The 27,415-nt window shown below is 39.5% G+C and overlaps 1 long non-coding RNA gene across 1 annotated transcript; it reads left to right on the top strand.

The window, feature by feature from the left end:
• Positions 1-1,597: 1,597 nt before the first annotated feature.
• On the top strand, positions 1,598-26,476 carry LOC311437641. The gene is made up of 6 exons (XR_014693602.1): positions 1,598-1,684; positions 3,124-3,453; positions 8,191-8,269; positions 11,129-11,800; positions 13,653-13,691; positions 26,331-26,476. It is a non-coding gene; the product is annotated as an uncharacterized lncRNA (long non-coding RNA).
• The last annotated feature ends 939 nt before the right edge of the window (positions 26,477-27,415 follow it).

Here is a 27,415-nt window from a genome sequence, read left to right on the forward strand (position 1 = left end):
TCACCTCAGAGCCATCCAATCTTTCTGCAGCCTCATATCAAAGTGCTGCATTACAAAGCATAGCAAAGGTTGGGTGGTATTGTATGTACAGCAACTGCAGCTCAGCTTTTATCCCAAATATGAATATATTGTTTTCAAGTCCATGTGAATGAGGAAGTTCTAATGAAAACTAAAAATATGAGTAGCGTTGACCTTCAGGAGATGTTTCCTACCCCAGCAGCTCAACTCAGTCTGCGGCGGCTGCTGCTTTTCCTGGCTGCAGATACAGAGGCTGAAATGAGCAATCAGCTTGTTTATGGCAGGTTTTAGTGCTCCTCTAGTATAATAAAAGAGGCTTTAGCAGAAGGGATTTGTTTCTCGTGTACTTCAGTGTTTTCTGCTCTGTTTTGCTCCATAAAACCCAGGCTCTTGTTTACAAGAATTAGCAGCTTCCCAAGGTTTCTGCTGATTTTGAGGAATCAACCCCTTGCAGCTATGTGACACCACCATGCAGCTCCCACTCCACCCGGTACTTGCAGAATGACTGTTCCCTACGTGTGGTTGAGCACTTGGATTAAACACCTGCACAAAACAATTGGCACAACCCAAAGGGCTGTTAGAGGCTCCATATCCTGTTTGGGAATCACTTCAAGTGAAATTAATGATTCTTCTCTGCACGCAGACTTTTTAAAAAGAAATCTGTTTTTATATGTGCAATTAATCCCAAGCAGTCGGTGTGCAGTATGTACTGTTACACATCAGTAAGACAGCAGCTTTATGGCTTTGAATTCCATAGGGTGGGTAGCGTTTTAGACAACAGCTTTTAAGATAACGAAATCCTCACATAGGTGGTAACTGTGGCATGTGCATATCCCCCTGTCCATTTACTCTTTAGTTTTGGAATGAGGGGGGAGAATTTCTTATTTTAAAGGCATTTAACACTGACACCATCTGTGGTTACTGTGGCTCTCCCTGCATTACATAGGTATAGTATAGAGCTAAATTATTTTCATGGCAGAGATTCAAGAAAAGAAAATTTCCAGTAGACTTAGTGTGCTGATTCACAGTGCTGTCAGCTCTTGTGATATTATCATAAGTTTTGTGATATTTGGTATTGTTATAAAACTTCAGGCCCTCTCATCATGGGATTGTTTGAATCTCAACCTTCATTAAAAAAAAGAAGAAGGGCGGGGGGGCTCTCTCCTAGCCTCAGAGAAATGCTTAAAATAACATTTCACCTCCTAAGAGCCACAACATCAGGAAGCAGGTAAAGTTTTCCTAAACACTTGTGTTTTTTTTTTTTTTTTTTTTTAACCCAGCCTCTGGATTTTTTGAAGCCCATCAAGCTTATTATTTGGAGCCTGATTCTGGATTTCAAGTAACTTGGTTTGGTGTAAGGAAGAAGTGTGTATGGCCAGCTTACATTTTTGTTTGTGGTTTGATACTTCAGCCTGATGTTCAGATGAATGACTTTATTTATTACAGGAGGGTTGATATTTTACTACATTTGATTGCTATACTGTAGGTTGTTTCACCACAGCCCTCTTCACACCAAACCAGTGTTTATCCCAGGATCTCCTACATGCATAGAAGCAATTAAATTTCTTTTGGTTTGGCAAGTAATTTAGCAAATAACAGTTTCCAGACAGAGATGACCTTGGTCTTGTGTTGTAGAGAGTTCTCATATCTGTGTCAACCAGCTGAGGTTAAGTATAATGAATTCTGGTGGATCAACTGTGCTTACTGCTTCTACATATGTGGTCCAAAATGAGCAGAAGTATTTTAAGCTTGTGCTACTGTGGTAGAAATCTGTTGTGCAGTTTTAGCTGACATCTATTTTCTGCATTTTACTTTTCTCTCCTGCAGCTCTGATTTAACTGTGCTAAGCAGAACTGCATAACAAAAATGAACTTTTGATTGAATATTTAAAATCAAACTGAAATGATAGACCCTCTGTGGTTTAGAATCAAGCTAATAAAATCCAAGGGCACTTCACAGATTTGCTGCTTCTTATGAAGAAGCAAACCTGTCCGTCATCTGTTACCAAACTTTTCTCAGCCTGGTCTAAAGGGATTTTGCCCTGTTAAAACTAAGCTGGACTATACAGTATGTCACGGCACTAGACATGCCGCTGAAGCCAAAAGATATTTATATATAGATAGTGGAACAACCTGCCTGACGCTAGTCTTAAATCAGGAAAGGCCTGTAGATGGTGCTGTAATCTAGCTGAAAAAATAGGCATACCATGAGGCTGGCTGGAGTTTTCTTAGTTCTTCTTGGAAATTAAACTCTATTTTGTCTAATTTCATACGTGGAGCTTTAAGAAATCATAGCAAACTCGGATCACTTAAGATGAACAGATATAGAACCTGCAGATAGATTTAGGGGCTTTCCAGCTCTGAGCCCAACCTCACCAGAATGGCACCATGGAAGATTTCTGAGAATTGTGCCATTGACTCATCTACATACTTTAATCTGGGAACAGGCTGAATGTCATAAAAATTCAGGGCTCTTGCATAACGATAGACTTTCTCCAGGAGAAGCAAATGAATAGAGGAAGACAGACAAAATGATCTGGGTTTTCCACCAGCCTCATTTTTACCCACCCAGCACTCCCAAGAAGCTGCTCAGCTTTACCCTGCAGGTTACATTGCACCGGGCTCAGCTGTGGGTATACTGCCTGCAGGATTTGTGGAGTGCCAAGTTTACCAGTTAAGCAGATTTTAGGAGAAATAATTTTGCCAAAGAGTTGGCTCTGTCTAATTATGAGCCTCCCTCAGTAACTGCAGGCTCGGTGTCTCCCTCCCTGACTGTGAGTTATTATTGGATTCTTTACTCTCTTTCATAAACTGCTGATTGGTGGCAGATTGTTTAGCAGCTGCCACCTGCTATAGTGCTTGTTGAATAAATTTCCCTTTTTAGTTCTAGAATAGCCTTGATCTGGTAACAGCTCTGGACACATTTAAGGGGGAAAGGGACAGAGATAATTGTTTTCTGGCAGGGTTCATTACTGGTTCAATGCAATTCTTCTGTGGGTCTTGAGTCCGAAACCAGTAAAACATGTAAATATGTATTTTGTGTGTGAGTAATCTCTGTGTTCAGCAAGCATTTAGGCATGTGCCTAAGTTTGACCCATTTTTCCAGGATGTAAGTGTTCTCCTGACCTGCAATTTTTGGCATTCTGGAGCCAAGCTCAAGTGCTCTGCTGAAACAGGGCTTATGTGAATCCTAAATGGCCATTGGAGGTTGTTCTGAGATTGAGATGATACTTGAATCCTGGAGAGACTATGTAATGCCCAGAAATTTAAGGAGAAACTATAGGGAGAACACTTGTCTTTTGAGGACATTTATTTTGGGATGCTGAAGTGGTGAAAGATGGAGATACAGGGGGTGAACTCTGCTCTTCAGCCTCATCTAAGCACAGAGAGCGTTCCTGTGCCCTCCGGTCCTGATGCTAATCTCAGTGAGCCCAGGGTTAGTTACCATCTGTACCTCCAAAGCCCCCCTTTGCAAAAGGTCCTGGTGACTTTGAGAAGAAAGGTGCAAAGGGAAATGGCAGAGATATAGCAGCACATTTCTTAAAAATGCTAAGTATGCAGGAGGGTGGGAGGGTTAAAGGATGTCTGAGGAGACACCCATTTTTTCCCTTGTATGTGTTGGCTGACAGGGTGGATTCTCCCAGCAGGTCCAACCCACTTGAAGCAGCTCTGAAGTCACTTCTTCCAGTAAAAAATAAAGCATTTCTTGAAGTAGGATTTTTTATTTTTTTCTTTCCCCAGCAGAAAATCCAAAAGGAAGGAGAAAATTAGCACGTAGCTTTCCACATGTAGGTGGCTGGCCAGTGTCTTTGTTTCACTGTGGTAGGAATGAAGGCTGTTTTGGTAGGAATCAGGGCTGCTTGGAATCAACTAGATGGGTTGTGTGAGTAACTGATGGATTCATCGCTTGCAACAGCTGCCATCACTTTTGTAGTGGAACTTCTTTAAAAATAAGAATAGGAGGGGGTAGTGCCCATTGTTCTGGCCAGAATCCAACTTGGATAATTGCATTCTGCCTACCTAAAATTGTAATGGTGTGTTTATGCTTCCCAGCTCTGAAACGCCTGAGGATTCTTTGCTTGAAACTTGCTGTTTAAATATTAAGTTATTAGTTGAGTCATCAACATTAATTTTATTCTGTATTTCAATCAACAAATAATGGTTCTTATTCAGGTAGTACAGACCCTTCATAATAATATTATTTTAGTGGATCCATGCTAATAATGCAGTTTGTGCATTTCAATGAGAGTGTTTCTTATGGTCTGAGTTTCAAAGATGTGAACACACACTGACTTAACGTGCAGCTGTTACTACACAACAATCTAAAAATCAGGCCATTCACATTGAGTAGTTCAGAAACATCATGAACTGACCTGTATTACCGTGTTAAAAATGTTCCTTTGTTTTCATTTTCAAATTAAGTTAACCTGCTGCTTAAATTACATATATTTCAATTTGCTAAGAAAGTAGTACTTAAATAAACAAAGATGTAAATAGAACTTAATCAGTTTTTTAATGTCTTGGTCAAGGTCATTGCTTTTAGAGCTCTCTGGACTCCCAGGAACATATATGGAGCCAAGATCAGACTAATAGATTTGTTAGGTTGTATATAATAATAAAAAATAAATTTAAAAAAAAAAAAGAAAGAAAGATGTTGCACTGTGTTCATCTTAATTTTGATATGGGTGTATGGAGGGAAGCACAAATGTAGGCTTAGAGTTTGCAGGTAGATTTGATACTGGTTTAAAACTTAGATCCAGAAAACTTCACATTGCAGATCAATATATGGACCTTAGTTTTAGTGTGTCTCTCCAGAGCATCCCCTCGAGGAGCTTGTTGAATGCACCAAGCACGAACTCTTCCTCAGGAAGTAGGTTCAGGCTGGGAACCTCAAAGCAGCAGTTCTGACGAAGAGCTGGAAGACCATTCTCACATCCACTGATGTCTCCACTAGTCTCTAAGTCCCCCTGTTGGGCATCAGACCTATCTCAAAGGGCCTGGCAGACTTCATGCCATGTCCTGGGCAGTGACCTTGCTCCTGCAGGTGCAGGTTGGCTGGTGCACGGCTCTGAGCCATCCCTCTGCGTGCCCAGGCCCACCCTTCTCTTCCATCTCCTGCCTGTGGGGTCAGTGTGAGGGAGAGGACTATTGTTCACTGCCTGCTCCTGCTGAGTGATGTGGGGCCTCCTCACACCAGCATCACTCTCTTTTCAGGGTCTACGCCTTGCGGAGGTGCTGTCAGTGCTGAAGAGCCATGGAAAACCTCCCTTCCAGGCTTCCAGCCTCCTCACGCTGGCTGAGATTCAGGCAGTTGGAAAAGCAATCTGCATAAAAGAGCGAGGAAGCCTTTTTAAACCTGTCATCCCTGTTCATCGATCAAAGATTATGATCCTACTTTCTCATTGTTTTATGGAGAGCATTTGTTTGTTTACTGCTTTGGCAGCTATCGGTACATAAGCAATGCACATACTATAAATATACCCATTATCCAAAGGCCCAGATCTGCAAGCACTGCCAAGCACAGCACTTACTGCCATGAAGTTGATAGAAGTGCTCCAAACAATAAGCACTGTTCTTGACAAGGTATTCAGATTTTTGTCTTTTTTTTTTTTCTTTTTTTTTTTCGTCACAAAAAAGAAAAAGATGAAACCTATCCTAACAGACACCTAAGAGAGAGGCCAGTCACCCATTGCTGAAACGTGCTGGTGAAGGCCAAATGGAAAGGAAGCAGCAGCAGGTGGATGCATGGAGGCACAGCTCAAGCATGTACGCTGGTGAAGCGCAGTGGCTGGAGTTGTGGCTGCAGCATGCAGAGGCCATGGGAGAAGTCAGTGCCCTGCATCAGAAAACAGGTTGTGTGGAGCATTGTGAGGAAAATGCTATCAGCTGAAACAGAGCTCAGAAAGGAGGCAAAGAAGAGAGAAAAGAGATCGGTGAGGAGCATTGGGTAGGAAAGAATATTAGGCCTAGCCAAAGGAGAGGGAGGTTGTGGGGTGCAAGAGAGGAGATGATGAGAAAAGGAGCAGCTTTTGTTCGTATATCCAGTTCTTTTACCTTTTCAGGGCTGTGCCTAGTACTGGGGAGCGTGGAGTCAGGGGGACCTCACTAAGTGATGGGCACAGTGGTGATGCACGTTTCATGGTCCCCTCTGGCAAGTCAAATGCTGAATCACTTGAAAACATTAAAAACTCACAGAGAAACTTAGTTCTTTGTCACGCTTTGTGTACTTTGTCAGAGGGATTTTTCAGATGGAGATTTTGTTGCATGAAGGAATAAAACCATGCATTATAGTCACAAAGATTAGTTGTTAGACCTGTTTATGCACACAGCCATCCAACCACTGTTATTTGCATCCATATAAACAGAAGCTATGCTAAGGTCTGGCTGAAAATCAAACCCATTGTGAGCTGCCTAGAAGGCTTCAGCAGATGGGAGCCATATAAATAAAATGTGGTGTCGTTATTAACTGGCCTAGCAGTTCGGCGCATTTCTAACAATGATTATTTGCAATGACGTGATGACTGTTCTATTTTGAAGGGTGAGTTTATCTTTTATACCGGACTGAGACATTTAAAAGCAAAATACACAGTCCTTCCTCTTTGGGGGCAATGATGCTTTGAATCCCATTGTTTCCTGCAGTGTATGAAAAAGGGAGCTGCTGCACAGGTTGGATTAACTTCAGTGCCAATTGTATTAGCAGATTCATGTTACAACTCTGTAGAGCTGCTTTAATTTACTTCCATCATAGTGTGGCACCTACTGTCTCACTTCTAGCCTCAATAACAGTTGTCTGTGCTTTCCTATTTTGAGATAAATATATAGCTAGTTTTAAGCAAAGCAAATGTTATTTGACAGTGAACTGTCTGCCTTTTATAGTACCACTATGTCATGCATCAGAACAAAATAAAGACTCGTACACAGAGCACACCAACATTTGGTTTGTGGAAAAAACAAGCTGCTCCTATACATGTGAATCCAGTGAGCAGAAGTAAATAATTTGGTTTTCTCAGTGTGATACCTGTTTCCTGACCAGCACTAAAATACTCAGTTAGGAATTATCTCACAGGCTAGAGATAGCCTAGAATGGCTTGTGGTGACCAGGCCTTTAAATCAGGGAAAGACAACCACCTATGCATACAAAATGGCTATTTTTCATTTATCTCATGCGTGAAAACTCCCTCTTCTCCAGTTCAGCCCTATATGTTTTTCCTAGGCTTTCTCTTTCTAATTCAGGAGGTGGTAGTTGTTGCTCTTCACATTACCCTCTCTATCCCACCAGGTGGAATGAAAAGCAGCTTTCTAGTTTTTTAGCCCATCTTATTGCCTGGGCATAGTGGCACCCTTTGCATGTGTGTGTATATATATACACACACACATATATATTTAACCAAAGATGATTCTTCTCAACACTGAGATCCTGTTGATGCAAGATGGCTGTGGCCCAACTCTACCAATTCAGCAGCTGAATTCCCTTTCTGGAAGATTTCACAGTTCACTTTTGTTGAAAGAATCCCCTTGTAAAAATACAGATTGAGAAACTGAGATCTAAAGTCTAATGAAACTGGTAGACTGCAGGAGGAGGCCAATGTTGCACCCTGGTTACTCTTACCTTCGTGCTGCTGGTTCTCAAAAGTGGCTTTTGCTATATCTGGAAGTATGGCACTTCCAAACTGAGACAAGTCTCACTTGGAGTTAGAAAACCTTTGAGTAGTACTTGTGAGTTCTTGGGTGATGGCTGTGAAGTAAACGATGGTAATGTGAGCTCAGGGAAGTGGGCAAGGAAAGTGTCATCTCCAGGAGAGCCACCTCCAGCTCTGCTGTTCTGATGTCTTCCTCCAGAGTGAAAGAATTTACCAGCTCTTGAACCACCATCCTATCAGTCCAATACTGAATTTCACAGTCGTCTCTCCTGATACTCCTATGTGCCTTTCTCATGGAGCTTAGTATATATATTGATCAAATGCTGGGGGAGCTGGTGTTTAGGGAGTGCAGAACAGAACCCAGCTTTGGCCAAGCTGTGTATTGCTTAAGTTGCCATCTCCTTTAGCCTGCATCTGGATTGTTTTTTTTTTTATTATTATTTTTTATTTTTTATTTTTTTGGTCTTCTTGGTCTTCTTTTATTTTTAATCTTTTTTTTTTTTTTTTTTTTTTTTTTTTTTTTTTTTTTCCAGCAGCGCCTCAGAAACATAACCAAAATGACTAGTGCTTTACTGCTAATAAGAAAGCAGAGATGACTCACTACTACTAAAGGTGAGTTATGTAGAGTAATTATATTTTAGTGGATCTGTTTATGAGTTACTTTCCCAGACACAGAGATATTAAAGCTCATCCTCACAGCCCTGGGTGCCATCTCCTCCAAGGCTGCAGAAGCTGAGCCAGCCACACCATTAGCACTGCCACTGGCCTTGGCACACACAAAGCATTGCATGCGTGGGCTTTCGCAAGCACATACACACACACACACACCTGGAGTACAGAGGTGAAGAATATTTTTATGACATTATTTTTATGGTAATCCATTTCAATGGTTAATTTAGTTTAGGGCACTGATTTATAACAAGTTTATAGATCTTTTTTACTATTCTTTGTTGAATTATAGAGGTGGCATGTGTGAAATGGAAGTACTTGGCCTATTGTTCTGCTCCTCACGCAACCAGTATAGTTGAGACAATAAAAAGATCTATAAAATTAATACATACAGAGAGAAGGGGACAGAGACAGAGAGAATATGTAATGCTTTAGAGTCTGATATCACATTTATCTCTCCCAGAGAGGTTAAGACTCAGAATTTACTTGTGGAAATACCAAGAAGATCTTACCCTCTTTTGTGGAGAGAAATTACTTCTAATCATCCAGAGTGTGATCTCCTTTATTTATAAAGCCAATTTTCATGCTGTAATTTTTGCCTTTTTTTTCTTTTTTCTTTTTTTTTTTTTTTTCTTTTTTCTTTTTTCCCCCTCTTTTTCTCTTTAAGGCTAGAATCATATTGCTTTCCTACCTGTCTGGAAGTAGGCCATCTGTTGCTGGCATGGAGCTTGTAGGCAGGCCTTTATGGAGACTTAACTACACTAAGATTTCAACTCCCATTTTTTTTATATGAGTATATTATATCGTATTTAAATACACCTGAGTGTGAATGTATGCACTGTAATAGACATATATTTATACATCTCTCAATAAACTCAAAATGTACTCACACATATTAACTATAATGATAACATTTTTATCTTATCTGTGTTACACAGTTTTCAATGTGTACTAGTAACTACACAGCTGCACTCAGCTCTCTGTTCTACCTCTATTGAGTTTTTTTTCCAGTAGTTCAGACTATTGAAAAGTGATGTATTTAAGGTCTGGTATCTCTGACTATTTTAAGACTTACTGGCTTTCCAGCCACGTTTATAATAAAGTAGTATTTGCTTCTAGCCCTAGGAGATACTAGTAGCCTTTCTTCCATCTGTATCTGAATGAGTAGGGAACAGGGGAATTTTTACCTAATTTTTCTTTAGAATTTTCTGTGGCTATTAGCCTGTATGAGATGCCAATGAGATTAAATGAGATATAAAACACACTCCAAAATAGTACAAGTCCTGTGCTTTGTATCATTAACACAGTTCCTTTGACTTACTGTTGGTTTGCTCTTGTACCAACAGGAATAGCAGTGCTCTTTTTCTACCTTATTTAGAGGTGTACTTAGATAACTCTTAATCAAAAGTTTAAAAAACAACCCTTGCAATGAAATATGAGCAAGGCAATTAATCCACATTAAAATGATGAAATCACTTCAGAGACATTGTGTCTTCTCCAATATGTGCAAAACTCTTAGTTCTCCAGTGACATACTTGCAAGCTGTTTCTATTTGAGACTCTCTTCCTAGTCTCTCCTTTCTGATTAGTTCTCTGTATGTTAAATTGGGTAAACAAATAGGTAGTGGGTAGATAATTGTGAAGCTGGTTGATGCCTTATCCTCTCATGTGCATAAAGGACAACTACTTTCTTTAATATACCTATTCATGTACCATCCTTTCTTCTGCAAAGTATAAATATATGGTGATATGAGGTCTGTCTTCTTGTCACAACACGTCACCACTTCTATTTGTACAAAATAGAATAAAAACACCAAATATAATATTGCAGTAAAATGCAAAGAAAATTCGTGGTTTCTACTGTCAGAGAGGAAAGGCAGAACAATGACTTCAATAGAATTGCTGTTTACCTTGTTAGGTGTTAAAGAAAACCAATTTATTTCATAAACTGCGAGTCATTTGAAGGCTTCAACAGTTTTAACAGTTTAACAATTTTTTTGTAAAATGGATATTGTTTTCTTCATTTGGCATATCCATTATACTAAGCAACAGAAACCAGGGTAGTCCACAGAGCAGAGTAGCCTAGGATGAAAGTAACAGATACTGATAAATGATCAAAGTGCTAATTTTCTTTTTAATATACAACCTCCTGTGTGTTTTTTATTTGTTTGTTTGTTTTCCACTCCAGAAACTTAAGTAATAAACCTGCAAGATCTGGCAAAGCCTAACAGTTGGTGGGAAAGGCCAAATTACATCATCTTAGTGCCCAGCAAACTACTGAAGATTATTTAGTAATAAAAATGGACATATGCTTGGTCTCTACATCATTCAAAGATACAGACAAGATTGTCCAAGCACGGCTCTTTTTGGGGAGTTGTTCTGTTAACTAACAGTTCTGTAAAAATATTCACCATAGCTTACTGATGCAGACATCTTGAGCTGAGTCATACATCAGAACTTTCTAATACATTTTTTTTTTTACTTCAAGTCAACATGTTACTTCCATCAGACACTGACTTCCAAATATGTGGAAATATCGTAGTACTTGTAGTAGTAATACCGTAGACTACAGTCATAAGCAAGGCAATATTCAGGCATGCAAAGCTCTGTCAGAGGGTAAATGCCTGCAGGTAGCATAATGGGACAGAGAGGCTTATATTAGCTTTGCCTAGTTTATTTAACTTTATTTGTAAACTTCTAACAGAAGAGTTGTGGCTGGTTTACTGGATGCATAATTTCCCACCCATTTAAGAGATTTTTTAAAATTATTTTTATTTATTTTATTTATTTATTTTTATTTTAGAACCTGCTTGGTTTTGGGATGCAGAAAGAAGAACTGCTTTCATATCACTTAAGGATAAAGTTTCATTCTTTATTTTTCACCTGAACCTAGTGTCAACAATTGTTTTATAGTTAACTCCTGTCAAATTGCAATCTCTGGCAAGGTTTTGTAATACCTTAGAGCCGATAGAAAATAAAGGATAAAGAACCAATTAGTTAAACACCCCATACAGTGGTTAGGTTTGCTGACCTTGCGTCAGAACATTATCACACAGATACGTAGTGGTGCAAATGCCTGACAGCTGGGCAGGATCACTCCATTATCAGGAGGCCAGAGAATCTCCCTGCCCCAGGAGCCATAGTAAGTAATATAAGGACCTCTTGGTTTGAGAAAGGATAGACTTTGAGTCTTTGGGATCCTGGGGTGGGGATTGACTTCTATAACTTTGTGAAGAGTTAATATAAGCTAAACTTCTGGGAGTATGCTAGCTTTAACAGTATCTGCAGCTGTATTTAGGACCCATGTCTCTTAGGAGGGATGTGCACTTTAGTAGTTGGGTTTCTTGTGTGTCTATCTGCTGAACCACCTCATCACAGGAATGAAAATTTAAACTCTGATTTGAATCAACTATTGGAAGAACTTATCAGGGAAATGGATAGGCTGATGGATATCAGCTGCTATCTCTACATCAAGGTGAGTTTTTCCAAATGTATTAGACTTCTCTCTTTTATTTTTCTATCTTTCTTGCTTTTTGAAGTGGTAGAAATTACTTTTTCCCCCCCCCTCCACTCTGTAGCAAAAGTTTTTGCGTATGTGGTCGGAGGAAGATGGCAAAAAATTAATCACTTTCCCTCTGTTAAGGAAAAATTATTAAAATATCTATTAGACCTAAAGAGCACTTATTTGAGTGCTGTTTTAGCCAGCTCATCTTTTAAAGAGCTTGATCTACAGAGGTGCAGATGAATCCTAAACAACTGTCTTTGGCAAATCCTTAACAGAGGAGCATGCAAAGGTGATAGTTATTTTTATTTTGCTTCTGGCATCTGTCCTTTATTGCCTTTGATGTGGGTAGCTGCTTACCCCACCTGAGCCTTATCCAGCTATGATAAGATCTGCTGAGAGCCTTCCTTCTGGCTAGGTCAGGAGCTTATTTCCTTTGGAGTCTGTCAGCTGCATGATGACTAGTTGTACTACAAGAATGAATGCTGTGAGCTAATCACTGTCCACTTATGTAGAAAACCACATACTGTTAGTACATATCTGAATTATATTGGAGGTTTCCTGTTCTCACCTATGGCATCTTCTTTCTGGTAGCAGATACAAACATATTTCAGGGGTGAATGAATGGTGTCCAGAGCATGTTTCTTACATGCAGACAGACTTTGCAGATGAAATTCATGCCTATCACCTAAAAATTTTCTATGCTTTTCTCTATAGAATCCTTTGCAGGAGCCTTTTGACAACAACTTTGGGCCTGTAAGGGGCAAATAACATGAAACACGTTTCTAATGAGCAATAATTACAGGTTTAAATAGTTGGCACAATCAGTGTTCTGTGATTTCATTATTAGATGGCACTGTAATTTATGCTAATCCTGATAACGGTTCCGGATGAGAGAGGTCCAGACATAGGCGATTGCACTGCAATTATTTACACCCTGTATTTCTGAAACAATAGATATGGTAATTTGGAAATCAGATGACTGTGATTTCATTTATTCTGGTACGAAACACATGTAACAAGTTGTGTCAACAACTATAAAATTAAATAGGATTATTTGATTTCCAATTCTAGGTTTATTCCTTGTTAGCTTTCTCTGCCCTAAAAGACCCATCAATTGAAGGAAGTTGTGAGAGGGGGTAGGGAACTTTTTTTGTGAAGACTTGGATTTTTTTTTTTTAGTTTTTCTACCCTTTCGTGAAGCTTGCATTTGACTACAGGTTCTCAGTGCAAGCAAAAGCGTGGGGTGAACCTTATGAGTCTACTTTCATCTATCTATCAGCTTTATGAGTACTGCAAATAACGCCAGTGCTCTACCTCTCCCAACCTTCTCTGACCATTCCTAAGTGATGGGTTCTTGTGGTTCCTTGCTCCACTGTGCTCTTGGGCAAGTAACCATAAGTAAATTGTGAAATTTCAAACGAAGACATACTAGTCCCATGAGTGGCAGCGTGTCCCGCCAGCTCTGTTCAAGGAAATGAGGCTGACTACAGTGCTTGAGAGGGAGTCACATAAGGACAGCCTGGTCTGCAGTGGTTGATGTTTACTGGTGACTTGCAGCTGAGCGCTTGCATTGAGTGAGCTGCATTATTGCCACCTGGAGATGATGCTTGTGACTGCAGTCACATCCCTTCATCCAAATGTAGACGTGGAAAGGTAACTGCTAAATAGTCAAGTTATCGATAGAAATCTTGGAGGTTGAAATGTATTAACAAATGACAGGCAGTCCCCTAGAACCAAAGTGCTGGGAGTCTTCCATAGCCTTTGCTGGGTGTCTGTTTTCTTACATGCTGCTGCCAACTGAAGCTGCCTCCCTCTTCTTCAGATTAACCCTGACGAGTGTCCCCACAGGCTGATAGCTCAGGTAAGTGTGCAGCAGGGAGTATACCACAGAGGCCTGGGGAAAAAGAAATGGAGGTTGGAGTGTTTGCATTATGCAGGAGCACCTGCACCCAAGTCTCAGCTTCATTCCTCAGCACCGCAGTCATGCCAAACAAGTCAATTAGACTGTTCAAGTGTTTAAAGTTAAGCCCATCCTACGTGCTTCGCTGGACTGGAAGATCAGGTCTTTGGTATGACTAAGTGGGATAATAGTCTGTTGATTGTTAGAAGTTCCTGGAACAATCAGAACTCTAGTCACTCTGCCAAAACATTATTCACTGTAATTAGGACAATGAACATCACTAAACTCCTGTTCACTTCACCTCTCATCCATTTCTCCTCTGATGAGCTTGTACAATCTTTCATAAACAGATATTTCAAATTTGGAAAATGCTATTTCTGTTGGTGGGAATAGATGTGCATATTCTAATAAGGATTTTTTACTTCCCAAAACAGTCTGGACAGTGAAGATCAACACATATATACTGTATTTCCTTTCTTTGATTGCTGGGACTTTCATGCAGTATCTGTGCTGGAAGGAGTAAAAGGAGGCATGCAAATTCCTTCTACAAAAGTTTGCATGCATAAATGTTTGTATCTGAGAAATTTACTTAAAGTTTCATGGAAATGTGTGAAACTCCTGAGAAACTCCGAGGCTGCTCAGGTGTCACTTAAATACCTTAATTCCCTTTGTAGATCTAAGTCCAATTCCTTCTATCTGTGTCTCCCAGCTTTCTTATCTCACAAGATTGTTTGATAGTAGCAGTGCTGGGGGAGAGGGGAAGAGGTGAGGCAGCTAGGTGGGACAGGTACCATAGCTGTTCACAAAAGGGAAGAATTGAGTGCCAAAGAACTTGGTAATTTGCAAGTTCTTTGGAAATTTGACTGTTCAGGCATCCTGGCACTGTTGTCCCCCAAATTCTTGGGCAAGGATAAAGGTGAGTCTGGCCTGGGTGCCAGATTGGAGAGGCAGAATTTCTCCTGGGAAGCTCCTGGGAAACTGTGGGTTGGCACCATGAAACTGGACTGTCTGTGTAACTTCTCCCAGCAAAAAGAATCGGAAATGACTGCTGAACAACTTAGGGTCATGCACATATTTGACAGTGCACCATCATAGAGGCATTAAAATTTATATCCAGAGGCCTTGGTAAACCTTATGTGAACTGCCCAAGGTCTTGGAGCTGAGATGCTCACAAGAGAGTCTCTCACTGTAGTTTTGGTGCTTGCTGCTTTTGATATAGTTGGAATTGCTGTAAATATCTAATTTTTATGGTATGTGAATTTCTATTTCTGGTCATAGCCTGACCTGGAAAGATGCAAGCAAAGAAACTGCAACACAAAACAGAAAATGAAGCTATTAAATGCTCTTAACCCTAGCTTTTTAGACCTGCTGACTCTATTCTTTTAAAACATTGGACAGGTGAAGTTCCAGCATAATTCCCTCTTTGTGCAAAGAAATTTGCGTATATATTTAGTAAAATATGAATAGCTGGAGGAGGAAATATGACTCAGTGTTGTACAGTGTGCTGTCACTATTAGGATGGTAGCTGTTAAAAGCAGACTTCAATGCAATCAACTTGTCTTTGGCTTCATTACATTACAACCCATTAATAATAAACCAGCTTTGACTTGTACAGTATCTCACTATGTTTAGAAAAGGAATGGTCCTGCATCTTGAACTCTTCCAGGAAAATTGCTTCATTTGGAAGCTTATTTTATAAATACAGAAGCTAAATCCAAAGAGCATCTTCACTTAATAGTAAAATATTCTGTGTTTATTTACTGAAACCAGTGGACATAAAGCACTCCATGTTGGAAGTCTACAGCATGCAACTTGAGTGAAGGGTCTGCTTTCATCATCATCAGGATAAACAAAGACCTAACTGGAGAAAACATCTCTGGATGAAGCCCATTTTGGAGTTTCTTTCTATGGAGATTACAAATTGCTTTGTTGCTCTGTAATATAAACAATTTTTCAAAATGTTGGTGTTGAGCTATCAGTATTTAAGATCACCTCATTAATCATGTTGGGGAGTAACAAAGTTATCTAAGTTCATGGACTGGCTTCTGAAACTTGATAATAATAAAATAGATAGCAGAGAAGAAGTAACATTTAAAAATATAGCATTAGTGACCCTTTGGGCATGATTGAAGATTGATTTGAAAGGACTAGATACATTACATATAAAGGTTTTATAATGTTGGAGAAATGATCTGGTCAAGGGTCAGGTGTACAGCATGGGGAAAAAGAAAACAGAAAAGAAACTGAGAATGCGTGCAGTAGTGAATATCACGCAGAAGACTGGACTATGCAAAAATGCCAGCCTTAGACTTCTGTTGTTTTTTTTTGCATGCATTTAGAGAACTGAGATGAAAAGCAGGATTAGGTTGGCCTCTTGCAGCTGTGAGTAAAAATCTGAAAAGCAAACCACTTTCTTGGGGGTGGGAAAAAGGTACAAATCTGACCCTTGCTGTCTCCATGATTTATGTGTACTCTTGCAGGAAAGCTGCAAAACAGAAGCAGCTCAAGGCGATCTGAACTTATGCAAGATGAAGGAGGCAAGGCAGTTGCCAGGGTTAGGGAGAGGAATGAATTTCATCTACAGGGAAGTATGGGAGGTAGTCAAGAGGCTGTGGAAGCATTCCAATGACTGAAATGGACCAGTCATTTTTTTTAATGTTGGCTTTTGTCCCTCTTGTCACATAAAGGTGCTGGTGTGAACATGTTCTCAAATCAGCAGTCAAGTTTTCCATCTGTGTTGCCTTCACTTGGTGTAAGTGCAAAAGCTGTGAAAGACCAGCCAAGGAACTGGGTGTAAATGTGGATATTTAGGGATGTGCTAAAGAGCTTGTAGGGAGGAGAAAAATGAGGGCCACATTAAGAACAGAATAAGTTTGCTTTTGAGCCTGAATGCGTGTGCAAACCCAGAAATTAATATTATTGAGGAAACCTTGTAAATGAGATTGTTGTACAAAGAGAGGTTCCCAAGAATCATACCTTCAGAAATGAATGGAATTCAGCTGAAGCTGAACGGCTTTCTTATATCACTGAAGCAGTATTGTCCATTGCATTTCTTGCTGTTCTGAGTAACTGGAAAAATTCCTGTTTGCTCTCTCAGTATTTCAAAGTGACTCATGCAAATGCATAAACATGATCGCACCCCTCAGCTCCGAACATGTGAAATGAATGCTCAGGTGTCAGTCGTTAAAACTGCTTACTTTTTTTTATGGTGAACATTCTGTATAAAAAGGGAAGAACGACAAAGGGTTGTATGCTTAAGTACCATCTAAAATGGCTATGATAAGGGGAAAAACATGTAAAGAAGTGTTCTGTCTGTTTTCCTTCTTCATTTTCCAAATGAAGAGATGCTATGTATGAAGGGATGTCTGAGTCTCCATGTCCAGCTAAGATGCATAGTCATGTCAGGATCTGGCCCAACCCTGTTTTGGGTTTGGGCTGTCTCAGGGCTAGTTCGGCTCACTTCTGTTGGATCCACAGCACTCAAATGCCAGGTTTGGCATTGGCAGCCGGTGGACAGAATCATTTGAGGAGTGTGTGACAAAAGAAAATGCAGTGTAATTCATGGATCTGTTTCTGGTATCATTTAATCCAGTACTACTTCAGTTTAATTCCATTGACATCAGCTGCTGTTTTGCCTAGTACACGATTTAGGTAATGTGTTTAGTTTAAATGGAGCTTGGACTATTGGAAACAAACTGTCCACAGAAAGGTCCAATCAACAGGTTATTAGGTTATTCTTTTTTTAGGGCAAGAGACTGAATTGAAGTATTATAATAAATTCAGTGCAGGCCTTCTTAATTTTTTTTTTCTTCTTTCTCTCGTATAGTGGACTTGGAAAACTTGTTGTTGCAGCACAACTTTTATTGAGTGGATACCCCCCCCCCATCAGACTCTTCCAACTCTATGTAGTACCACCTACTGTACTTTTCTTGTATCTTTGACTGAAGGCAAGTCTGTGGATTCTGACTTATTTAAGCATGACTCTTACTCCCATCACAATCTTACACCACAGACTTTTTTTTTTTTTAAACTCAGGAGCATCTCTTCATCACGTGTCCTTAGTGTTTACCACAATAGGATGCTTCTGCCTGACTGAGGTATTTGGAAGCTACCACAATGCAAATAATAAGTAGGAGGAATAGCAATACCCACTATTTACCCACTATTTACCCACTATTTACCCACTATTTACCCACTATTTACCCACTATTTACCCACTATTTACCCACTATTTACCCACTGTTACTACCTGCAGGAACACTTAAAGTCTATGGCCAGGATATACCAAATCCTAGCCCTGGGTGGCCCCACGAGGCTGTAGCTGAGTCTAGAGGTGTTGCACAGTGCAGAGTAAAGATTAATACATGAGACCTCCATCAGAAGGGAGGAAACAGAAAATATGCTGTCAGAGAATGAGGCAAAATGTTTATGAATGTTGCATAAATAAAAAGGGAATGAAGGTGTGGTATAGAATTAGAATAAGTAAATAAAATGTTGTATTTGAAAATGTCATACAAATAAAAGTTAGTAGTTGATTCGACTTTGAGACTTCTCTTGTTTTAAAGAATGATCATATTTCATGTTTTGATTACTGGCTTAGAGCAATCCAAAACATTTTATAAACGCAAGTCTTCTCAAAGTGAGCAATGTATTTCTCTTGCATTTTTTTTCTGCTTGTCTTTGTGAACCCTGATAGATGTTCATTAGCATTAGAGCACTGCTATTTTAAAAATAATTTGAATCAATATTTAAAAACAATTCTAAAAACAACGTGATGTATTTAATGGCTCAGGATGAGTAATAAAATCTGGAGTCTTTCATTTCTTTATTTTAGCATTTAATAAGGGCCAGTTTTGTAGACACAGAAGCTAGTGCACTTCATTTCAAAAATCAAACCCTGCAATTAGCATTAATTGTCCTTTTTGGATAAATCTTTGGAAGAAATCAAAGGATTAGCTTAGGAGAAGGACTGATATGGCTTCTCCTTCTCTGGGTTTGCCTGAGGTCAGCAGGGAGAGGTTCTGCTGTGTGGTATGGGACCCTTGCATTTGGCAGCCCCTGCTGTAACTGTTTCACTAGAAAATCCGAGTCCTTGTTAACATCCTTGTGTAGTGTTTTTTTTTTTTCTTGTTTCTTTTTTTTTCTTTTTTTTTTTTTTTTGTGTGTGTGTATTTGTGTTCTCAAAAATTGGCTGGCTGGACTGGATGCTCTCTTCTGTGTGGAGAATCAGCCTTCCTTGCTTCCTCCAGTCAAGTCTTCAACCTCCTCCAGTGAGGTGAACATCTATGATATTTCTTTAATTAACCATGCAGTATTTCCTTAACATCATATTTCCTGTATATACTACTGTCACGAGTCATACAAAACTGTCTGATGTTTTAAGGAAATAAATATTTAGAAACACCTACCTCTGGGAAATGCATTTAATTAGATTCTTGCCCCTTACTTGAAATGTTTTTATTAACTTCCAAAAGTGTTATTTAAACTTATACATCTCACTTTATCAAGTTGTGGACATATTATACATCAGAAAACAGAACTGTTCAGCACTGTGAAGAAGAGGGACAAAAGCAGAGCTGTGGTAGAAGCACTGGAACAATCTAGTTAGGGAATGCACAATAAAAATATTCTGGACCATCTGTGGGATTCTTGAATTATCTGTAAGGGAATGGTATTATATGAACTTCTCTTAATGAAGAAAGGATTCCTCCTTACTCTGCAACAGTAGCTCTATTCTGGAAACCCAGTAGTATTCTTTCAGTAGAGTAGTAAATGCTAGGAAGAATTTTGAGGCACAAAAAGTAAAGCTTCTACAAGCTTCTGTGCATGCATCGCCCATGCTTAAGGGACTTGAACTCTTGCACCTCCTGTGTTTCTCAGCAAATAAATCACTCTGAGTGATTGCACAGTTCTGTGCCTAATCCAAAGTACTTGTTTACACTGCATCTGCACCATATCTCCTCCAATCTCCCTTCTCACCTGAGGGAAGAAGGGGGGCTGCCCTAAACCCTCCTCTGCTCACTTTTGCAGTCCATGGCTGAGAATGAGTTCCCTCTGCTGCTTTTGCTTGAAATGCTTAATCAACATTTGTAGCATAAATGGCTTAGCATAAACAATTCTCTGGATGATAAGTACTCATTATCTTGATCTCTTTTCTTCCTTATCCCTGAGGGATTTTTTTTGCTTCTGTTATTTGTACTCTAAGGTTCTATATCAGCTCTTTATAGTGCAGAACTGTTGAAACTGGGCTTCAAAAATTGCCCTTATGTGTGATTATCATGGATGCTAATAAGCCAACATACACTATCTCGTTGCCTCAACATCATACCTCTCAATTAATGCTTTAGTGAGAGGAATAAAAGAAAAATGCCTTATCTGAAAATCCTTCAACAAGAGGATGCAGCAGCATCAAGAGGAATCTTTAGGAAGGCTCTCCTCAGGTGAATTAGTTTCCTGATCCTATTTCTGAGATGGTACTCAGTTTTTCCACTTCTAAAAGTGCTTTTCTAACATTCATCTCCTTTCTCATGGAGCTTCAGTCTCTTTCCTTACCTTGTTTTTCTTTTTCTACCTTGGGGTCCTGCTCTGAGAAGCTCTAAAATGGTAGCTGCTCCATATGAGAAGGCATCTTTGAGGCCAGCATTGAGATGCTTTCTTGGACAAGGTTCTAGTGATATCACGCACTAATTTTTATATAAGGTGATCTGAGTTGTCAGTCCCTGTTTTTCTGACACGCACATACCCCTCCTTTCATCACCACCTTTCTCATACCTTCTTCACTGCATTTGCTCTTGTAAAATCAAGCAGCTTTTTTCCTCAGATATTGTCCAAACCCCTTTCTAGCTAGAAGGCTTCCCAACGACTGGACAGAGTTAAAGGTAAGTAGCTTCCATATGGAGACTTTTGAAATCTCTTTCATGTATAAGTAGTATCCTCTTTCTTCTGGGGTTGTTATCTCATTCCACTAGGATCTTTAGAACTTTTCATGGCTGTCTTGAAGCATGCCAGATGTCTGAGGAGCAGCAGCCTATTTTTCTGTACACATTAATAAGATGATATATGACCATACTATTTTGCAAATGTTAATGTTCTGTCTGTTAAATACTGTATAAGTATTATATAATCTCTGTTTCCTTGCCTGATGCAAATACCTGGCTGCTTCTTATCCATTCAGTAGTCAGATATGTTCTGAGCCTTAAACATAGGGATTGATATCTACTGTGGAATTACTTGTTGTCACTAGGAAGCTGCGCCTTTCTGTGATACCCAAGCTAAATTTAAAACTTTTTGTCCCTAAAACACATTGACATTTGTCTAAGGCACTTCTGAAAGCTGTACTAGAACTCTGGTTTAGTCTGACCAATGCAATGACTACTTTTTACCTTTTTTTTTTTTTTTTTTTTTTTTTTTTTTTAAATATAAAAGAGTGCATCACTCTCAGATTTCTTCCATTGCTGATAAAATTACTGTATTTAAAAACTGGGTTCTTGTCCCAGGTAGGTAGCCCTGTTATCATTAGGGGATTTGATTTGATTTGATATAATTGTTTTCCCAGGATGGGTGCATAAGTCTAGGAAGATGTCAAAATTACTTTTTCCTAAACAATGCTTATTTAGCAGCAAAGAAGGTAGAGTAAACTTGAAGGCTTAAATTGTGAGTGCCAAAGGAGGAGAGGCAAAAGAAGCATAAGGGTGTGGAAACAAGTATATGCCTCTGGGCATTTTTTATGAGGTTCCAGATTATCTTGACTTGCATTTTACCCTTTTCAGTCATTCCAGTAGGTGAAAATTGTTCTGTTCTTCTTCCAGAGAACTGAGTATACTAGTTTAGCTAGATATACGCAGCACAGAAAATTGAAAAGTAACTGGAAATAGCAATTATTCATGCTGTTAATCCTGGCTTTACTTTATAAAACTGGTTCTGAAGCTGGTACAGTACAGCAAAGGATTTTATGCCCCCCACTGAAGGGAAAGCTGACTGGAATATTGCTTTTTTTATGCCAAGGACACCTAAGCTCATCCTCAACTTTTTGGAGGTATATAGGCCTTATTTGCTTAACACACTGTGGGCCATATCCACAACATCTGAGCTGAGGAGTGCATACATGGCCTTAATCTGACACTAAGCAAAACTGTCAACATAGGTGATCTTCTGGAACCCAGTTCCAGAGAATCTGGATGTAGCTGCAGTGTTGATGGCAACGTTGAGGGATGATGTGTTTTCAAGACAAATGCAGGCACTCTGCATGTAATATGCTGGCTGACAGAGAGGATACTCTTCACCTCACTAAATGTGCCTTCAAAATTCCTCCAGTGGAGTACTTGTACATGTCTCCCAAGCAGGTCGTTCATGTTGGTCTATCTCATTACCTGTCTCAGCAAGTCCTGACTCTCTGGTATAGACAAGAATTAAAGAACTAGATTGCAAAACTTTCCTGCAGTAGTTTAATAAATAAGTAGATGTTTATGTAAGGGTTACTGAAAGGTCCCAGAGCAACATGCTTAAGAACTGGTGCACTTTGTCTATAGTGTGAATGGAGTTGGTACAAATTTCTCTCTGCTTTCTCTGCAGGGATGAGTGGGACCTTGTTTTTGAAGTCCTAGCAAATTTAGCTCTCTAGACAAAGCAGCCATTAGCCTGTTGGTGCGTTTCTATCAAGAGATGGAGTTTGCTGACTGAAATTGTTAGCTCTGTATTCTTACCATTGCCTTTATTACAGCTCTGAAGTTAGAGTTCTGAATCATTCACACTCCCATTTCATACCTCACAGAAAAGCTTAGGTATGTTTTCCATCAAATAGGTGTTTATCTTCTTCACATAGAAGAAGGAAGTTTCTTAAAAATTGGTCTTGTGTTGTGGCATGGAAGTTGAGTTGTAAATATTTCAATAGACACTTATCTCCTTTGATGCTGCGTTGGTGGGTGTTGCAAAGTTGGCCTACAGTTGCTATTTGTGAAGCTCGAAGGAGGAAATCTTGTTTCTCAGGAAGGGCGAGAGCAAAATCAAGATTAGGTGTGACTCCAGGTGAGTTGAATAGCTTTTGGTAAGGGTAACACCAGTATAAAATGTTCATCTAGATTGAGAAAGCACAGACATGTAGGAAAAGTGACGACACTGGAGTTCTGTACATGTACATAATGAACTTAATTATGTAGAAGATATCATCTTTGTTTGCCAGTTGCTTGCTGGCTATCTTGGACACAGCTTGTATGTATAAATATGCCAAAGGGCTAAATCCTGCAGTAGAAGAAAGGATGGTATAATTATTTTACCCTTTTATTATATAATCACAAATGGCATTAAGTGGCTTAAAAGCCAATTTATGATATCTCTCAGGATACAGAATGTTTTGTTGCCTTTTTCCTTCCAAGGTTGTACCTGGAGGTCCCGACAGTCAGTATTTTGGTAGTTCTGTGTGTAAACTAGAAGTCCAAAGTGCAAATCTCCAGCTGGAGATACTGCCTACCTCAAGAGGACAGAAACACTTCAGGTGTCAAAATGACTGGCTTGCAGATCTAGGGATGCTAGATGACTCTCTGGTCAAGCCATGAAATGCCAGCATTTTCAAAATACTGAGTTCTAATTCTATAGTTTCTTAGGAGTATAAGCAATTGCAAGAAGTTTGAGAAAGGCCTTTTTGCTTCAACAGCCACTGTTATATGGGTATATATAGTGTGTGCATGGATAAAAGGAGGTGTTTGGTCTGAAGTTATGGCCTGAAGGTGGAGTTTAATTTATTTTTAAAGCTTATTATTTTGATCTTCCACTTGTATTCTGTGTGACTGATTCTCGGGATGCTTCAGAACATGAAAACCTGTGATCTGGCTGAGAGAGCGGGGACTGATCAGCCTAGAAATAAGAAAGTTTGAGGGGGATCTTGTTAATGTATGTACATATCCAAAGGGAGGGTTCAATGGGTGGAGCCAGGCTCTTTTCAGTGGTGCCCAGTGACAGGACAAGAGGTACTGGGCACAAACTGGAAGACTGGAGGTTCTGTCTGAACATCAGGAAACATGTCTTTACTATGAGGATGACTGAGCACTGGCATAGGTTGGCCAGAGAGGTGGTGGAATCTCTCACCTTTTGGAGATATTCAAAAGCCACATGGACGTGATCCTGGGCAACCTGCCATAGGTGGCTCTACTTGAGCAGGGGGCTGGACCAGATGACCCCCAGAGGTCCCTGCCAGCCTCAGCCATTCTGTGAGTCTGAGATTCTTCCCTGAGACACATAGAAGGAGGCTTTACTTTGCTCCTTTGCTCCAGGAGGGACATAACATCACAAATTTCAGATTATTTTATGGTTCAATATTTGTATTTTGGCCTTTCTGGAGGAAATAAGCAGTGGTTTAAGAGTTCCATTGCTGAAATGAGTTCATTAATTTCCATCTAAAGATTAAATGGAAGTGAATGTCCATATTTCCCAAGAGTGCGGAATAATTTGGTTGATGGCCAGAGGGTTTGGCTAATGAGTGAGCTTGTGGTAAACACAAATAAACTACTGCAAGATGCCTTAGAGCTATGGAAGCTATTAAACCAAAATTTCTATTAGGTATTCCTGCTGGACTGTCAAATCCCCCTGAATTGAAAAACCTTCTCTCTTGAGGCCCATGAGAATAAATGTGAATTAAGGTCTGTATTTACTGTGTGGCTCTGATGCAGTGTCTTGGGAAATGAAAAATATTAGTACTGTATTCATTGCTACAATAGGAAAACAGTGAAAATATTCAGACAAAGCATCAAAAAAACCACAGGAGAAACTTGGTCTCAGGCATGAGGTTTCAGGAGTTAGTCATGGATGACAATTAATTCTTTAGCATATCAAACTGAATACTCAGCAATTGTTGGTATTGAGCAATGCTGAATTTTCAAATAGTGCTGGAGATGCATCTGAGACCTATGCTTCCTTTGAAGAGTCCAGGCTTCCTATGAATGTTGTAAAAAAACAAATATTTGGTTTCAGTAGCTTTAGTGCACTTCTTCTGTGTGGGCCAAACAAAGTCCCAGGTCCCTGAGCTGTAATTTGCTGGCAGCAAAACCTTGATGTTTCTTCAGAAGAGGTAAGGAAGGATCTGTCTAAAACTCAGTTTTGTTCCTGGCAAACATCAAGGCCAAGTCCCTATTTTACTTTCTTTCAAAAAATGTGGACTGAGTTGTCATCCCATTGGAATAAATCTGGCCTATATGTGGCTTCATAAAAAAAGAGCTGCAGGTATTTTTGGTTCTTGGCACAAAACCAGGCGAAAGGTGTTTGAATTTTCTTTTAGTTTAACCACATTGCTTGCAGAGCCCTCGCCCAATACAAACTCCCCCCCCTTTTTTTTTTTTTTTTTTTTTTTTGTTAGTGGCCCAAAGGCTATTATTTGGCTTACAAATATATGATCCGTTGCCAAGCTCCTCTGTTTATTTTTCACTCTTATTTCCCTCATCTGTGCAGTAGACATCTCATTACAACTGTCACTGACAGTCTGCAGTCTGACTTTTGTCCTGGGCATCTGTGAAGAAGAATCTTGTGAAAACGTTATGAAGTGTCTGATACACTAACTCATGCTGTGTGCTGTATTCTGCTCATTCCAAAAACCCACCTCTTTACCAAACTGAAATTCATATTTTCTAATACATTTTCTTTTTTTTCAGTATTACCAGTTCATTGTTTATTTTTTTTTGCCTCCAGTTACAATGTGGATCTATATGTTCATCTGTCCCCACCTGCACAACTTTGCTGCAATATATCCTGAATGATTCATGTTACGTGAGCACACCTACAGCTTAGGTCTGAGAGACAGAACTGTCATTAGGTTAGACAATTCAAGCCTATAGCCCAAAATGATGTAATGATTTCCAGAAAACTGTTGAAAATAATATTAGAACCGAGTCCTCTATCATTTATTTTTCTTTCCCAAGATATTGACCTTAATATTACAGAATGAACGTTGCTCTGAATAAGAATGTATTGACAGTAATACAGATAAATAAGCTATTTAATGGTAGAATGTGGGCTGCTGCTGTGTTGACTTTACCAGTTGCAATGTCTTGTTAACGTTTGTTAGAATAACCTAGACCTGGACTACGGTATAATTTTCCTATCATAGCTTTGACATTATAAAACTTTGGAAGCTCTATTTATGATATATATATATATTTCCGGAGGTGCAGAGAAAGGATTATTTTTTTTAGTTTTATTTCTAATGTCAGAGTCCCTTTATTTTTAGGACATGAGACAATAGAAGTAGCAATAATGTGTGGAAGAAGGGCAGGTGAAAATAATAAAAGTTAGGGTCATGACAGAGTGCACCAGTTCTATGCGGGAGCTAAATGTGGCATTTGGGAGTAAACTACCCACTTAATACTCCAATAAGGAACAGTAAGAAAATAACATGGTTTTTGAACCCCTCCACCCCAGCTGATACTCAGTCAGTTACCAGTCAGTTACTCAGGGAGTTGCACGAATCATGAACTTCCGAAAATGCATCTTAACCTAATGTCAGTGCCTGTCTTTCTGCCTCCTATCCAAACAGAGATCATGTGTGGGACCCCAAGGCTTTCTGCTAGTCTGGGAACTTCTGACTATTTGGATTTCTGTCCTTTCTTCCCCTCAAAGGAAATGCTTACACCTTCAGAAGGAAAATAATCCCCGAGCACAGGCAGAGGAGATGGCCAAGCAGAGAAAAAACTTTTGCACTACTGTATGGACGCTTCCAAGGACTGACTGTATTTGGGAATAAATAAATAAATGCATAGACTGGATCCACTTTTAGACTTTGCTTAACCTTAATTCCAGGAGGTAAATTTGCGGTGAGGGTTGTCAATGTTCTCAAAACCATCGTGCTAGCATGATCTTCTTCATGCTTTCTAACCAGTTAAAGTTCTCCTCTTGGCTCTGTGTCCTCATCAGTGTGAACCATGATTTGTTTGGCTGCAGTCTGAAGTTACTGAAGTAGTGATTTTATTTTTTATTTTTTTCCCTATGCTTGTTTTCTTCTGAGCCTCTGCACTTGCATTCATTCTTATACTGATTTTGTCTAATTAAATCAGACCTATTCAAACTCTGAGATGGAAGAGCAAAGGTCAAAAAATGTCAGATACCCTTAACAACCTCTATTAAGCCTTGTTAAACTGAAAGTGCTCTCACTTCCAGTCTAGAAATGGCATCCTAGACTACAATAATTGATTTGACCTCCAAATAGCTACATTCCACTAAGAACTCCTCTGAGCAAAAGGAGAAGGAATAGGATAAATGAGCTTAACAGAAGCTCTGCTTCTCATCCTAAGCCCACATGTAGAACTGGGAAAAGGTATAGTTACTTTATCACACTGAGATTTGAATGGAAAGAGTGATAGAAATAAAGCCCACCAAACTCACTGCATCTTCTGTAGGATTTATTTTTAAGTTGGGCAGGGTGAGAGAGAAAAGCACTGTACTGTGTTCAGGGAAAGGTCAACATGTCAGCTGTATAGTATGCCTTCAAAATCATGCTTTGCATGGACACTGTGGTGTGATACTGTGTGAGGGGAGCTGATCTGTTTGGATCTGAATAGCAGCTGGTGTGATATGCTGTGAGACTTCCTTTAATTTTAACTGGCGCAGGCTGCTGTGTGTGTGGAAAATAACAGGTTAGGCAAACTGAAGGCTCTGATAAAGCCATTTGATACAGATGCTTTCCTGAGAAGTCTGACAGCCACGAA

The sequence above is a fragment of the Aythya ferina genome, assembly GCF_964211825.1.
Source record: "Aythya ferina genome assembly, chromosome: 5".
NCBI lineage: Eukaryota > Metazoa > Chordata > Aves > Anseriformes > Anatidae > Aythya > Aythya ferina.